We start from the raw sequence: 13,443 nt of genomic DNA on the forward strand, positions 1-13,443 counted from the left end.
GGTGGTGGTGGTATCTGGTCCTTGATTTACAGTGTTTTGTTTTAAGACTGAACTCTTAATACAAGACATTAACAAACTAGGTAGACGTATTTTGTTTCAATAGAACTTAACATTTTTACACCTTCAATTAGATTTTCTCATAACATATAAGTAATTCACAAGATGATTAGTTAAATATATAGATGTAAATTTTCTTTAATCTGTGTTTTTTTTTATAGTAAGAATGACTACTTCACTACACACACATCCAGGGGTACAGTCTCTGCTGAATAATGTAGACATGTTTAATAATTCAACACGTCATAGCTGTAGTGTCCTTCCCCAGGGTAAACTGTGTCTTCTGTTGCCATACATAAACATGAGTGACACGATGATGCCTTACTGGTTGGTTCACTGACCAGAGAGATGCTGGAAAATATTAAGATGGCGTATTTTTTATTTTATTTTATTTATTTATTCATTTTTTATATCGTGTCAGGTCGTGTCGTGTGGAGTCGTGTTTCTCTCTGTAAAAAGCATATTGGCACTCTGGGCTTTTTTTTTTTATTGAGAAATAGAAGTTGGACACAGTATAGTGAAGCATCGGTGCCGCGTTGGATTGAAATTCGCAGTTGAAGGAAATCCTGTTTGTACGGGAGAGGCTCTCAGGTATTGTTTGGTTTATTGCAATATGAAAAAGAAGGATTTATTAAGTTTTTATTTCACCAGTTGTCAGCTTACTAGCCGTTCGGGCAGTTGACAGATCTGGTTTCTGTGACTATGATCTAACATTCATAGGAAGAAGGGAAACTGTGCAGGTGAAGGAAATGTTTAACACAGTACACAGTGATACCAACAACAGATGAGGAAATTTGAAAACAATAGTGAAAACATTTTAATATTATTTTAGTGAGCAACACAAAGACAAGCGAGACACAAGAGTTTATGGCACCACAATACGAGACAGATAAATCATCCTTTTAAATAATATTATCACAAAGAAACATAAGCTTCTCACGGCTTAGTACATAATTACTTCCATTAGAAATCCCAGACTTACCTGTGATGAGAGTAAATACATCGCTGAGGACACGTATAATAAGTAAGCAAATAAGTTTGTCCCCGGAAAGGCTACCTTAATGTCGACATCATTTCTGCTTCCCATTTTCTCTTTTATTTTTCCCTTTTATCTCTCTATGGTAGTTCTCATTTTCCTGTGTCTCCCTCTTTCTCTACTCCTTCTCCCTCCTTCCTCCTTCTTCTTTCTCCTTCTCCCTCCTTCCTTCTTTCTCCTCCTCCTTTCCTCCCTCCTTCCCCCTTCCTCCTTCCTTTCCAGTAGCAACTTCGTCCTTATCTCACACCATCCCACCTCAACATCTCCACCTGTCACCAGCCACTGTGACAACTCGTGAGGACTAATTGGTGAAGTAATTAGCAGATACGAGGCGAGAAAACGTGTTGTAAGTTAGATGGAAATGAACGTATGATGGAAGAATATAAGGCAGGCAGGCAGGCAGGCAGGCAGGCAGGCAGGCAGGCAGGCAGGCAGGCTGTAATATGGGCCGCCAACTACACCCATGGTCGCCCACATATAACCACTCACTGCCTAAACCCATAACCGCCCACATTTTACTAATATCCTGTGACCATGTGTGTCAGAGTGTTTACAGTACACGTCAAGCTGGCCATTCAGTGATATATTACACCCAAACGACACCAGTGTTAAGGGACTGTAGGCCGTACTAACATGGACCCCCATACTGTGAGGTCTGTGTCAGGGCCTATTGGTCTATGGCACTAACTCCACCCCTAGAGTAAGGTGACCATTCACAAGACAGTAATTATACCTACAACTTTGAGAAAACATTCGTGATTGGGTATTAGGTTTGATGGTCCTCTTAGTTGCCAGTATTAATTGAAGTCTCAGGTTTTTTTAGGGTGATAGTCAGAGGCCGACCAATGGTGTTTCTTTAATGAATGTTCGTCTCTGTGGCTTACCGAAAATTTAAACGAGCGTCGACCTCCATGGTAGGCAGCTTAGATTGAAAACTGGGATATAATCAAATATGTTTCATTTTGGATCACAGAAAAGAACCTCCATCCCAGCTTATTACACCTAAAGATTAACCACCTTATCTCTAACCTAACCTAACCTAACCTAACCTAATCCTCATCTCCCAAATAATGTTAGGATGGTTAATCTTAAGGTGTAATAAGCTGGGGTGGAGATTACTCAGGTGATCCAAATTTTCTTATAAGATAAATTAGATTTAATTAACTCACCCCTTCAAGTGTCCCTAACTTATACAATAATCATTAACAAGAGTTCCTCCTTAAGACTCTAATGAGCGTAATGATATATTTTACTTCCCTAATGATCATGAAGGTAGAACAAGAGTGAAATTATTGATGATCAAGTAATTAGAAGGTTATTAGAGTTATATCATACTTCTTTCTTTATAGGTAATTAAACTATTAAAGACATGTTACAGGATAGGTAGACAGATATAATACTTTGATAAATGGATAGAAAGATTTATTACCCAGCCAAAGTCTAGCGTCATTGGCTGAGTTTAGCAAAAAATCGGTTCTGCTATTGTTTGAGATAGAGCTACACACACACACACACACACACACACACCCACACACACACACACACACACACACACACCAACCATCAGTGTCAACAGACTCATGTAAACAAAACGTTCATCCGTCTTACATCATTAGGTGTCCTGAATCCCCGAGTCTCTTGCCTTGATGTCAACAAACTCTTCCTCAGGTATCTAAGGTCGTGATTAAGTAGATCACCTGTCAATAATAGAGGTATTGTATAACCTCTCTCTCTCTCTCTCTCTCTCTTTCCTCTCTTCCTTCCCTCTTCCTCACACCTTCCCTCGTCGTCTGCTTATACCTACGCTCATCCTTTTCTCTCCTCTCCTATTCTCCCATTCGCTCCCCCCCCCCTCTCATCCTCTTTGATTGACAGAGGTAGAAATTGAAAAGGCCAGCAACTATCTTCCAAGGAGGAACAAAATTGCCCTCTCCATCCTTTCAAATCACCTCATACTTCTTATCTCCCCCTCCATCTCCCTTCCTTCTCTAACCCCCTTCCTTTTTCACATCCCTCTCTCTCCTTCTTCCTATTGTGGACCAAAGATTTTCAGCAGCACTCCTTTTCTTCCTCCTCCTCCTCCTCCTCCTCTTCCTCCTCCTCCCTCTCCTCTCCTCTCCTCTCCTCTCTACCCACACTCTCTCTCCTGCTCCTCCTCCTAGTCGTCTCTTTCCTGGTAAGATCTTCAAGATTAATATGTTTTCCTCCTGAAGCCGTCAAGGAAACGTGTTTATCAGCAAAAGGGAGTTCTGGTGACTAGTTCAATGGACCCAATCCTAATACGTTCCTGTCATAATGGGCCCTGCTCCTATTGAACCCCACAATCCTAAAAGGCCTAATCTAACATAAAATTACCCGACCATTTAGATTGGGTTCTAATCCCAATAAATCTCAATTTCAATAGGTCCTTAGGTTGGTCCGATCATAGTAGTGTCTATTCTAACTGGACCCAATCTTAATGGCACCGGTCCTAATGATAAGGCAATATTAGTTTTAGATTTGGGGACGACTAGACCCCCTTAGGCCCTTTAGGAATAGAGCCCATTTGGATCAGGGGGCTACTGGATCTGAGGCACACCAGGACAGGGTCACACTAAGGTTGGGGCCCAATAGAACTGGGGTCCATATGGGTTAATGGATGGTCTGTCTCCGTAGAGGGATTGATGGCCTCCGGTCCATTTCTTAAGCCATTTCTATTCGCTTCCAGCTGCGTTATATAACTCTATGAACGTCTTTCCTGACGGACTTAATGACTGACTGACTGGCTGGCTGATTGGTTGACTGTATGAGTGGTAAATTAACTGACTGCTTGACTGATTGATTTTTTTACTGCCTTCTTGGTTTAACTGATTGATTGTCTGGGTGATTTTTTGACTGATTTTCTTCCTGGTTGGATGACTGACGACTGACTGACTGACTGACTGACTTATATAGAGATTAATTGAGTGATTGATTGATTTATTTAAAGACTCTACGTGTCTTATTCCTTTCTTACATAACTGATTGACTGAAAGGTTTGGTTACTCTTCAGACGACTTAAATGATCAACTGACTGAACATATCTTTATGACTGATTGACTGACTTACTGACTAAAACATTAAGTTGCAAAATACAAACCCACAACCTGATATATATCCACCTGTGCTCCTAACCCACTCACACTATGGGCTACTCACTGTGCCTATGGTCAGCTAACATCATAGGTATTCACTCTATCCAAAGCACATTTACACCATAGGTAATCACTATGCCCCTGGCCAGCTTACACACGGGCTGTTCTCTGCACCCTCAACACAATAAGAAATTGAACTCATTAATGATTCTTGGATAACATTGTTTACCCTATATTATTATTATTATTATTATTATTATTATTATTGTTATTATTATTATTATTATTATTGTACTTGTAGTAACCATATTGATGATAACAAATATGATGGCAATAATGACTGACACGCACACATATATGATTATGTCAATGTGTGTGATCGCTACACTAAACCTTATATCCTTTCCCGATTAAATGCAAAAGAAAAGAAATCCAAGTCAGGAAGAATTATATATTGCTATCTTCACTTTCCTGATAGCCAAAAAGTATAAGATGGAAAATATTTATAGCTCTGGGAAACATTCAAAGACTTGCAGTTTCTTGAAACATCCAGGGTTAACCTTGACAAACGTGGTCCTATATTATCACTTGGAGCTAATGTTATATGTAGTAACTTTTTGACATCAGTGTCGGACTATCATCATTAATCCCTTCTGTAAACACTGTAGTGAGGATGAATCATACCTCAAGATTATCAACACGTGTAGATAACGGACACACCCACATGACGAGGTTAATAGCTGAAGTAACTTTACCATTCATCAATAGTGACATCCAGTTATCATTTCGGCTCTGTATATATGAACCTCTGTCCTGTGTGGCAGTGAGCAATGATAGCACCCCCCAGTGTCAAGACCTAACTGGATTACTCAGAATAGGAAAATTGTACCTCGGGTATTGCCAATAAAATTATTAAAATAGAAAATGCACCTCTCCTCCATCTGTCCCCCCACCCTTCCTTCTTCGCCCCTCCGTCTTCACCCCTCCTCTTCCCGTACATCCCCTCCCTCTCTCCCTCCCTCCCCAGACCTTGACGTATGTACGGTAGTGATCGCTCTATGTATATACACCACCTTCTGGCCACTCAGGCATGATGGGCAGGGAGCCAAGAATGGGGTATGGCCTTCCCACAGCCTTCATGCCAACACCCGCGTCCCCCTTTCCCCGTCATGTCCCTTTCCCTCCCCTCTCACGCCCCTTATCTCTTTATAATTCTTCCAATGATTCATATTTCTTCTTATAACCTCTTCTTACACCTGCCTCTCCTCCATTCTCTCTTGTTCTTCCCATACCATACATTCTTTTCTTAACCCCTCAACTTCTCCCTCCCTCTTTTTTTTTCTCTTCGTTCCCATTTCATGATCACACTCAGCCTCCCCCTCCTATCTCCATCCTCCTATCCTCCCCCCTCTTTCCACCCATTCCCATCACCTTACCTCACCTTCCCTCCCTTCCACCTCCCTCCCTTCCCCTTTCATATCTCCTTTTCCTTCCTCTCTCTCCCATACCCCCATCCCCCTCACTCCCTCTCCCATACCCCCATCCCTCTCCTCCCTCTCCCTTACCCCATCCCCCTCCTCCTTCTCTCCCTCCCTCCCTCCCTCCCTTGAGTTTAATAGAAAACGTGAGCTGGATGATGTTCACATTTTCTCTTGACGTCAACAAAATCACTTGGGAACAATATGACCAGTGTTATAAATATACCACGGAAGGAATAGTTGTTGTTTTTTTAATAATAATTGTGCCTTTTGAAACAGATACGAACCAATTCAACCAAAAACAGCCCAAAGATGTTGAGGTGAAGTAAGGTGAGATAAGGTTGACTCTTATCGTGTGGTAATATAAAATGTTCTAAGCAAGATCACCGTCCGGGGTATTTTATTCAACATGATACGAGTCACCACCTGCTAGCTGTAGTATGCGCGTTACTGGCCTAGTGAGTGTGTCAGCTGGGTATGTGTGTCTCTCTCTCTCCACACACTCACACATTCTCACCATACTCACTCACTGAGACACACTAAGGGACTTCCTCACGTGCTGTTTAATTCAAGGGTTTTGCACTGACTGAAGTTGTGTGTTGGTTTACTAGTGTGTGGATGTTGTCGGGTTATAAAAGAGCATTCGTAGATAACAAGAATCTCTTAAGTCGGATTTCTAACCTTACCAGTGCAGAGCTACACAACGGTGCCTCAAAGGTGGGTGATGTTTGTGTTTTTGTTTGTGTTTTTGTTAGAACTGACCATATCATTATATTCAATGTATAACTTATGATCAAGACGAGTGATGTTCATTCTTGTGCCTGTGTGGGATTTATCGTCCTCCGTGAGTGAGTGACGCATCTGTGAATGAGTGACCGTCATTAACTAAATGAATGAATTGGACCTCAGTGGTACAGGGTGGTAGACTCACTTATAGAGAAAATAATAGATTACATGAAGATTAGGCACCCCATTTTTTTTCACCTGACGATTAAACACCCTAACCTAACCTAACCTAACCTAACCTAACCTAACCTTCATATACTTCAAAAACGTTAAATCACACTATTAGCTAAAATGTCACCTGTGATATTAGTCAGGTATTTGTTGACATATATTCATTAATTTAAGGATCAAATGGTCCCCTGGGCAATTAAACCTCGGGATTGTTTGTCCTGTACTATCATATTCTCCCATGAGTCATTATATTCTCTAATTGCCTCCACGTACCCTTTTAACTACACCTGACCTTGTAATTTTGTACTCTTAATTACTGTGTTTGGATGATTTTATTATATATTTTGAAGGAAGGTAAGAGATGTGGGAGAGATATACTGAATGAAGCTCTATAATTTACTATAATTTGTTTACCTTTGCTTTGAGTCATCCTTAGGACACCCGATGCAAGCTAAAGGGCGCCACGAATGGATCACCTGAAGATTAAGTACCCCAGTTTATTTTACCTGATGATTGAATATCTTAACCTAACATAACCAAACCTAACACATCTAAGTAGCTTTACGGTGTTTAATAATCAGGTGAAATAAGTTTGGGTGCTTAATCTTCAGGTGATCTCACGAACTCTATCCTGCTCGCTCATACCCTTGTTTACAGACTACTCCACAAATATATGACGAATATCCAGTAGTTCTAATTTAAGCTCCGCCCTCCACCCAGTAGTTCTAATTTAAGCTCCGCCCTCTATTCAGTACGTTATGAAAAAAAGTCCTCCCTCCAAACGAGAAAACGTCACAATAACGTCAGTCAATTTCATCATCTTTCCATCCACTATCTAATAATCCTGCCATATATAAATACATACTTCCCCCTCCCTAATCATATATTCAAGTTCCCATATTAAGTTCGATTTACATCTTCCTCAAGGACTTACAAATCACTTTATTTTTACCGTTCAGGAATTCCTCGAAAAAAAATCCGTTTTTTTTTTCGTTATCGAATAGTAATACTTGCAGCTTCCCCATGGCCGCATAATCCTTAAATTAAATGTTATGTATGGAATTCACTGCAGAGAGGAAAGTATAAATTGTAAATGAAATCTGATATTTTTCTCTGACACGTCGGGATTGATGAAATATATTGGTTGAGTTTTAATAGGACAATGGAGTCAAACGCTTCTCTTATTTCACACTAGCTGTTAAAGTGGACTGATATACGAAGCTTCATTATATCTGTCTGTCACCACCACCCACTCACTCCACCTCTCACGGCAGCAGCAGCAACACGTGGCTTTATGATCCTGTGTTCTGGTCCTGGACGTCATGGTCCTGGAGATAATGGTCCTCTATACCAAGATCCTTATACATTCATGGTCTCACATGGTCTCACGTCACGAAAACTGTCCTCACTAACCTGATGTATAGTACAGTAAGCCATATAGAGTTTCACACACACACACACACACACACACACATTATATTACTTCGCTTATGATATGTGGATAATGGTGGTAGATCTTCCCCCAGATCCTATTTTTGAGTGAAAATTAGAATTTCGCCTCGCTCTACCGCCGCTATAGGTAACATGACGTATGACTCCCGCCCACCATGAGACTCAAGGTAATTGTTCAATGCTCCTCCCTTCCTCACATTAAAAAGTATCAAGATGCTACTAACCAGTATGTCATAATAGCGTAAAATAGGACGGAAAGGGTGAATGTAACACTATGATTTCTTGTAAATGTAGAATTATTATGCATGATGTGTATTTGATATTTTAGGTTAATAATGAAGACGTCTCTGTCAACACTCACTTCCAGTCATAGTCATAACTTTCTACTGACTGTCAACCAATTGAAGCTCTGACTGGCCTGACCGTATCTTAGAGCCACTCAAAGTTGGCCTCAGACAGGTGCGGCGACTTTTAATAAAAAATATAATACCAAGGCCCTCAGGTGCGCAGTGATGTGAGTGTTTAGACAGCAACAAAAAAAAAAAGTCCATCTGCTGTTGTTAGTTCCTCCACGATGCTTGTGTTAAAGGCAGTACCGGCTTGACCACTTCACATTAATAAGTCACCTCTTAATATAAAGGATATATAACACCGTCTGAATGTAATAATTATATGACTGTGTAGTTTAAAGTGAGGATTGGCCATCCTCTTCCTCTGTTCTTCCCTCCATTACTACCTCCGTCCTTCTCCCACACACACACACACACACACACACACACACGCGCGCGCGCAAACAAACACATGTGTGCCCTCATTGCCATTGGACTTGGGTTCTACTGTAGTTGGAGCTGGGCCAAGTATTTTTTTCTGTGTTAGTAAATGTATGTAACCGACCGACTGTTTTCTGTTTAATGCCTCTCTCTCTCTCTCTCTCTGTGGCATCTATCAACAGAACATATTAGTTTTTGTTTTCCTTTCCCTCTAAGAAAACAGACAAATATTTTCTTTATATTATTTCTTCGTGCTCGACAATAAACTCTCAATTGTTTATGAATATTCGTCGTGTGCTGCGTGAGATGTTACCTTGGCAACCGTTGTATGACGTTGGGAGGAAGGGTAGAAGAGTGTTGGTGATGATGGAGCAAAAGGTTACCTATCTAAGTAACAACTACAAATATATAAAAACCTATTTGTCATATTTTTTTATAATAACAACAACAAAACGACAGTAATAATAATAATAATAATAATAATAATAATAATAATAATAATAATAATAATAATAATAACAATAATAATAATAATAATAATAATAATAATAATAATAATAATAATGATAATAATAATAATGATATTGGTGGTGGTGGTGGTGGTGGTGAGACTGGTGGTGACATAAATCGGCTGCAGAAAAGTAATCTCAGAAATGCTGCTGTCAGGGCAACGTAATACACGGCACACGGCAGGAAGGTAATCACCACCTCCACACCTGCTCTCAATCCCCCTTCCTTCCTCCCTCTCAACCTGCTCTTTTAACTCTCTTTCTAATTCTCGATTCTATGATAATTCAGGTTGTGGGGACATAGAGGAGTCGAATTTCAAGAAGGTTTCATTATGAAGCGTCAGGGATCTTTTGTCCGTTTGTCCGTTTTGTAAGGAGTGAGGTTGTGTCATCAGTGAGTACAAGATAAACTCGGTTACTGAATGTACTCTACGACTTGGCATAGAGTACAAGAGGCTGGTGTCATGTTCGTCTTTCAAGCACTTGACTGACTGCATGTATGTCACAAGGTCTCCTCAGTTGTTCACAATATAACCAAGAAACTCTCAACTCAGGGTGTTTCTCGTTCCATTCCTCCTTTACGTGTTCTAGATTAAAGTCCTCACATTCTAAGATCGTAAAATCCAGGTATGTCTGATTGTATAAAAAGAAACAATCGAATCCTTTTAATATTCTTATAAGTTTGTGGTTTCATATCTTACCTGAGCCATTGTATAGGTAAGCATTGTTAACAAGAGATTTAATTAGATATACCTGGTAGAGTTTTGTCTTTATAACGTGGTGTATTGGATTCAACCATTTCACCAGGTACAGTATAATGAGATACCACCCACATACATAACACTGACACACACACACACACACTGTTGCATACGATTTGGTCTCTGAAATATATCAGATACAATGGACAATAACAAGAATGTAATACTAAGCACAACAATAACAACTTACATCAACATAACATGACTCACTGCAATAACATCAATGATATATTTGACTGACAAGGCATTTAGTAGCGTGGGTTGTTGTGTGTTGATACGAGTTACCTCACCACGAGGCAGGTTCGTCAACACCTTTCTGGGCAGGTATGCCAACACAGTACAGGGTAGGTCCGTCAGCACATCCCAGGGTAGGTCCGTCAGCACATCCCAGGGTAGGTCCGTCAGTACATCTCAAGGCAGGTGCGTTAGCACATCCCAGGGTAGGTACGTTAGCACATCCCAAGGCAGGTACGTTAGAACAGTCTAGGGCAGGTCCGTCAGCACAGTCCAGGGTAGGTCCGTCAGCACATCCCAGGGTAGGTCCGTCAGCACAGCCCAGGGCAGGTACGTTAGAACAGTCTAGGGCAGGTTCGTCAGCACATTCCAGGGTAGGTCCGTCAGCACATCCCAGGGTAGGTCCGTCAGCACAGCCCAGGGCAGGTACGTTAGAACAGTCTAGGGCAGGTCCGTCAGCACAGTCCAGGGTAGGTCCGTCAGCACATCCCTGGGTAGGTCCGTCAGCACAGCCCAGGGCAGGTACGTTAGAACAGTCTAGGGCAGGTGCGTCTGCACAGTCCAGGGTAGGTCCGTCAGCACATCCCTGGGTAGGTCCGTCAGCACAGTACAGTGCAGGTCCGTCGGCACAGTACAGGGCAGGTCCGTCTGCACAGTACAGGGCAGGTCCATTAACACAGACAAGGTTGGGTCAGTTGAGCAACGGGACGCTCACTAAGCTGCTGCGTCAGGTGACTGCTGCGTCAGTAAGCCAATATTGGCAAAATTCGTGTGTAAAAAGATAGACAAATTCTCCGGTGCTGACGATGCCATTAGAAATGTGAAGGAAAAACAATAAATTTAAGGTAAGTTATGATAGATTTAATGAGGTTAGGTTAGGCTAGGTTAGGTTAGGGTTGGGCTAGAATAGGTTAGTTTAAGTTACGTTACACTAAACTAAGTTTGGTTTGGTTAGGTTAAGTTAGGGTGCGCAAATTTTTTTAAGCTTAAAAAGGTAAATCTTTACTTTGATATTTATAAAGTTTTACATTCATTTTCTTCATTCTTCCACAGTCAGACATCAGTGCACAAGGGAACAACACAACACGAGTCTATTTTAAATACAGTGGCTTGGGTGGAGTAGAATCAAATTCGATATCTGATTGTCTGTTGACATTTACTATTGTCTTGTTCTATAGTTAAAAAAATATTGACTACACTATTCAGTTTGTATTAGTCTATACATTTATCACCTCTATGAAACCATTTACTTTATTATGGATTGTTTATTGGGGTTTTGTATGTGTTTAAACTCCTTCTACTCCACAACCTCCATTAAAGACTCTTAAAAAGCGTGATCTTAGACCTCGGTATATAGCTGATACTTCTGGCGGTGTCAATTTCGCCAAAAGTACTGCCAGTTTCGGGTGAACGAGGCTGCAGAAACGTGAATTATCGTGCTATATGGAGTAGCCAGCAACATACACATAGTATATTGATTACCGGGCCATGTGTGGCGTGAGGGCTGGGTGTAGCCTGACTCGCACTTTCTCTGCTCTCTTCATTCTCTCTGAATCTCTCCCGTGGCTTTATCAATCAACAAAACACGTCAATGTCTTTATCGTGAGAGACAAACAGCAGTGAGTACAGCGTGTATGTGTGTGTGTGTTGGCAAGAAAATTCGGGAGCGGAGAGCAGAGGCGCGTTGCATTTAAACACAGCAACGGGAGGACGTGTGTGGGGTTTTTCCTCACCTGGGAGCACTACACGTGATCCAGTACTGGCATGGAAGACGAGAGAGCACGGGATCAAGAACAACACTGGTGAGCTCGTGTGGGTGTTCAGGTGATGGAAGGTGTCAAGGAAGTGTTTGTAACTGTGGGAGTGAAACAACTGTATCTGTATAACGTATAGAGTGACTAACACAAACTGAAAACATTGTGAAAGATGATTGTGTTGTGGAGAAGAGACATAAACAGTATTCAGAAGCTACAGTCAAGAACAACTGTTTAATATGTGAATAATCCCACGGTTAGTGGAATAAAATCGAGTGACACAAGGAAGAGAGAAACCATCCCGTGTGTGTGGGAGAAATACAAATGTTTTATAATATCCTGTACGGTCATAGTGGTGAGAGACAGGTGTGACCCAGCGAGCATCCCGCCCTCACTTCTACCAGGTAAGGCTCTGCTCCTCCCCCCCCTCCCACCAACGTTACGCTACATCTTACTTTAGTGTCATAACCAAACTGTATTTACTTTACTAAGGCTGAGTATCCCGAAGTTATCCCTTATATATTTCTTTGTAGTTAATGCAAGAAACGCTTATTTTTAACAAGAGTCAAATTGATCTCTTCCGTCATATCAGTGATAATATTTATGTATTATTTCTCCCCAGAGCCATCAACTTTTGAATTAACTTTCTACACTGTAATATGGTCATGAAAACGTCTCTCAAAGGACCCTGAAATACCCCAGCCACCATAACTAGCTGAGACTGAGCACTGAAAGGCGTGGAGTCGATAAATTTCCAGGGAATCAGGCACTTAATCCAATTAAAGTTGATTTAACGTGTTACCAAGACGACTGAGGCTTCGGCGGGGGAGGATTACCGTGATTGAGTCTACGTCAGGCAGGTGTGGGAGACGGGCAGGCCCAAATTTGGTGGTTAACTGAGGATAATGAGGAAGTAAGAAAGAAAGGGAGGAAAGATTAAGGGGGAGAGAGAGCAAGACCGTAATAGAAACTGAAATAAAGGGAAAAATGACAAGTAGGACACTGACGGTTCATTGGGAATGGTGTGAGAAAGTGTGTGATTACAAGTCCTGGTAACATAGTGTCGGAGAAGTGAACCTAAAGTTAATTTGGGAAAAGATGAGAGATGTAAGAGCATTGAGCAGACAACAATACATACACAGGACGAACTTTCACTAGCTTAAGGAGACAAAACTCACAGATACAGTGACTTAACAATACACTATACGTTAGACACAAAGGGACCTTTCCTCGGCTCTCTGTCTATCGTTAGATGAATCTGGGGGCAGGACCTAGCTGATGAAACCCCAGAAGACGGACTTATAAACAGCGTGGGATAAATT

At 41.3% G+C, this 13,443-nt stretch overlaps 1 protein-coding gene across 2 annotated transcripts in view; it reads left to right on the forward strand.

The window, feature by feature from the left end:
• The first annotated feature begins 6,123 nt into the window (after window positions 1–6,123).
• The window catches only part of LOC121876297 (steroid transmembrane transporter SLC22A24-like), a 44,612-nt gene continuing 37,292 nt past the window's right edge, over window positions 6,124–13,443 (forward strand). The window contains exon 1 of one of the 2 annotated variants that reach the window (XM_042381347.1): window positions 6,124–6,401. The gene's annotated coding sequence lies outside the window, so the exon portion shown is untranslated. Of the gene's footprint in view, window positions 6,402–11,792; window positions 12,526–13,443 lie in introns of those variants that run through there. The other variant, XM_042381348.1, reaches the window with a different exon arrangement.

This window comes from Homarus americanus, unplaced genomic scaffold (genome assembly GCF_018991925.1).
Source record: "Homarus americanus isolate GMGI-L3 unplaced genomic scaffold, GMGI_Hamer_2.0 scaffold34921, whole genome shotgun sequence".
NCBI classification, from domain to species: domain Eukaryota; kingdom Metazoa; phylum Arthropoda; class Malacostraca; order Decapoda; family Nephropidae; genus Homarus; species Homarus americanus.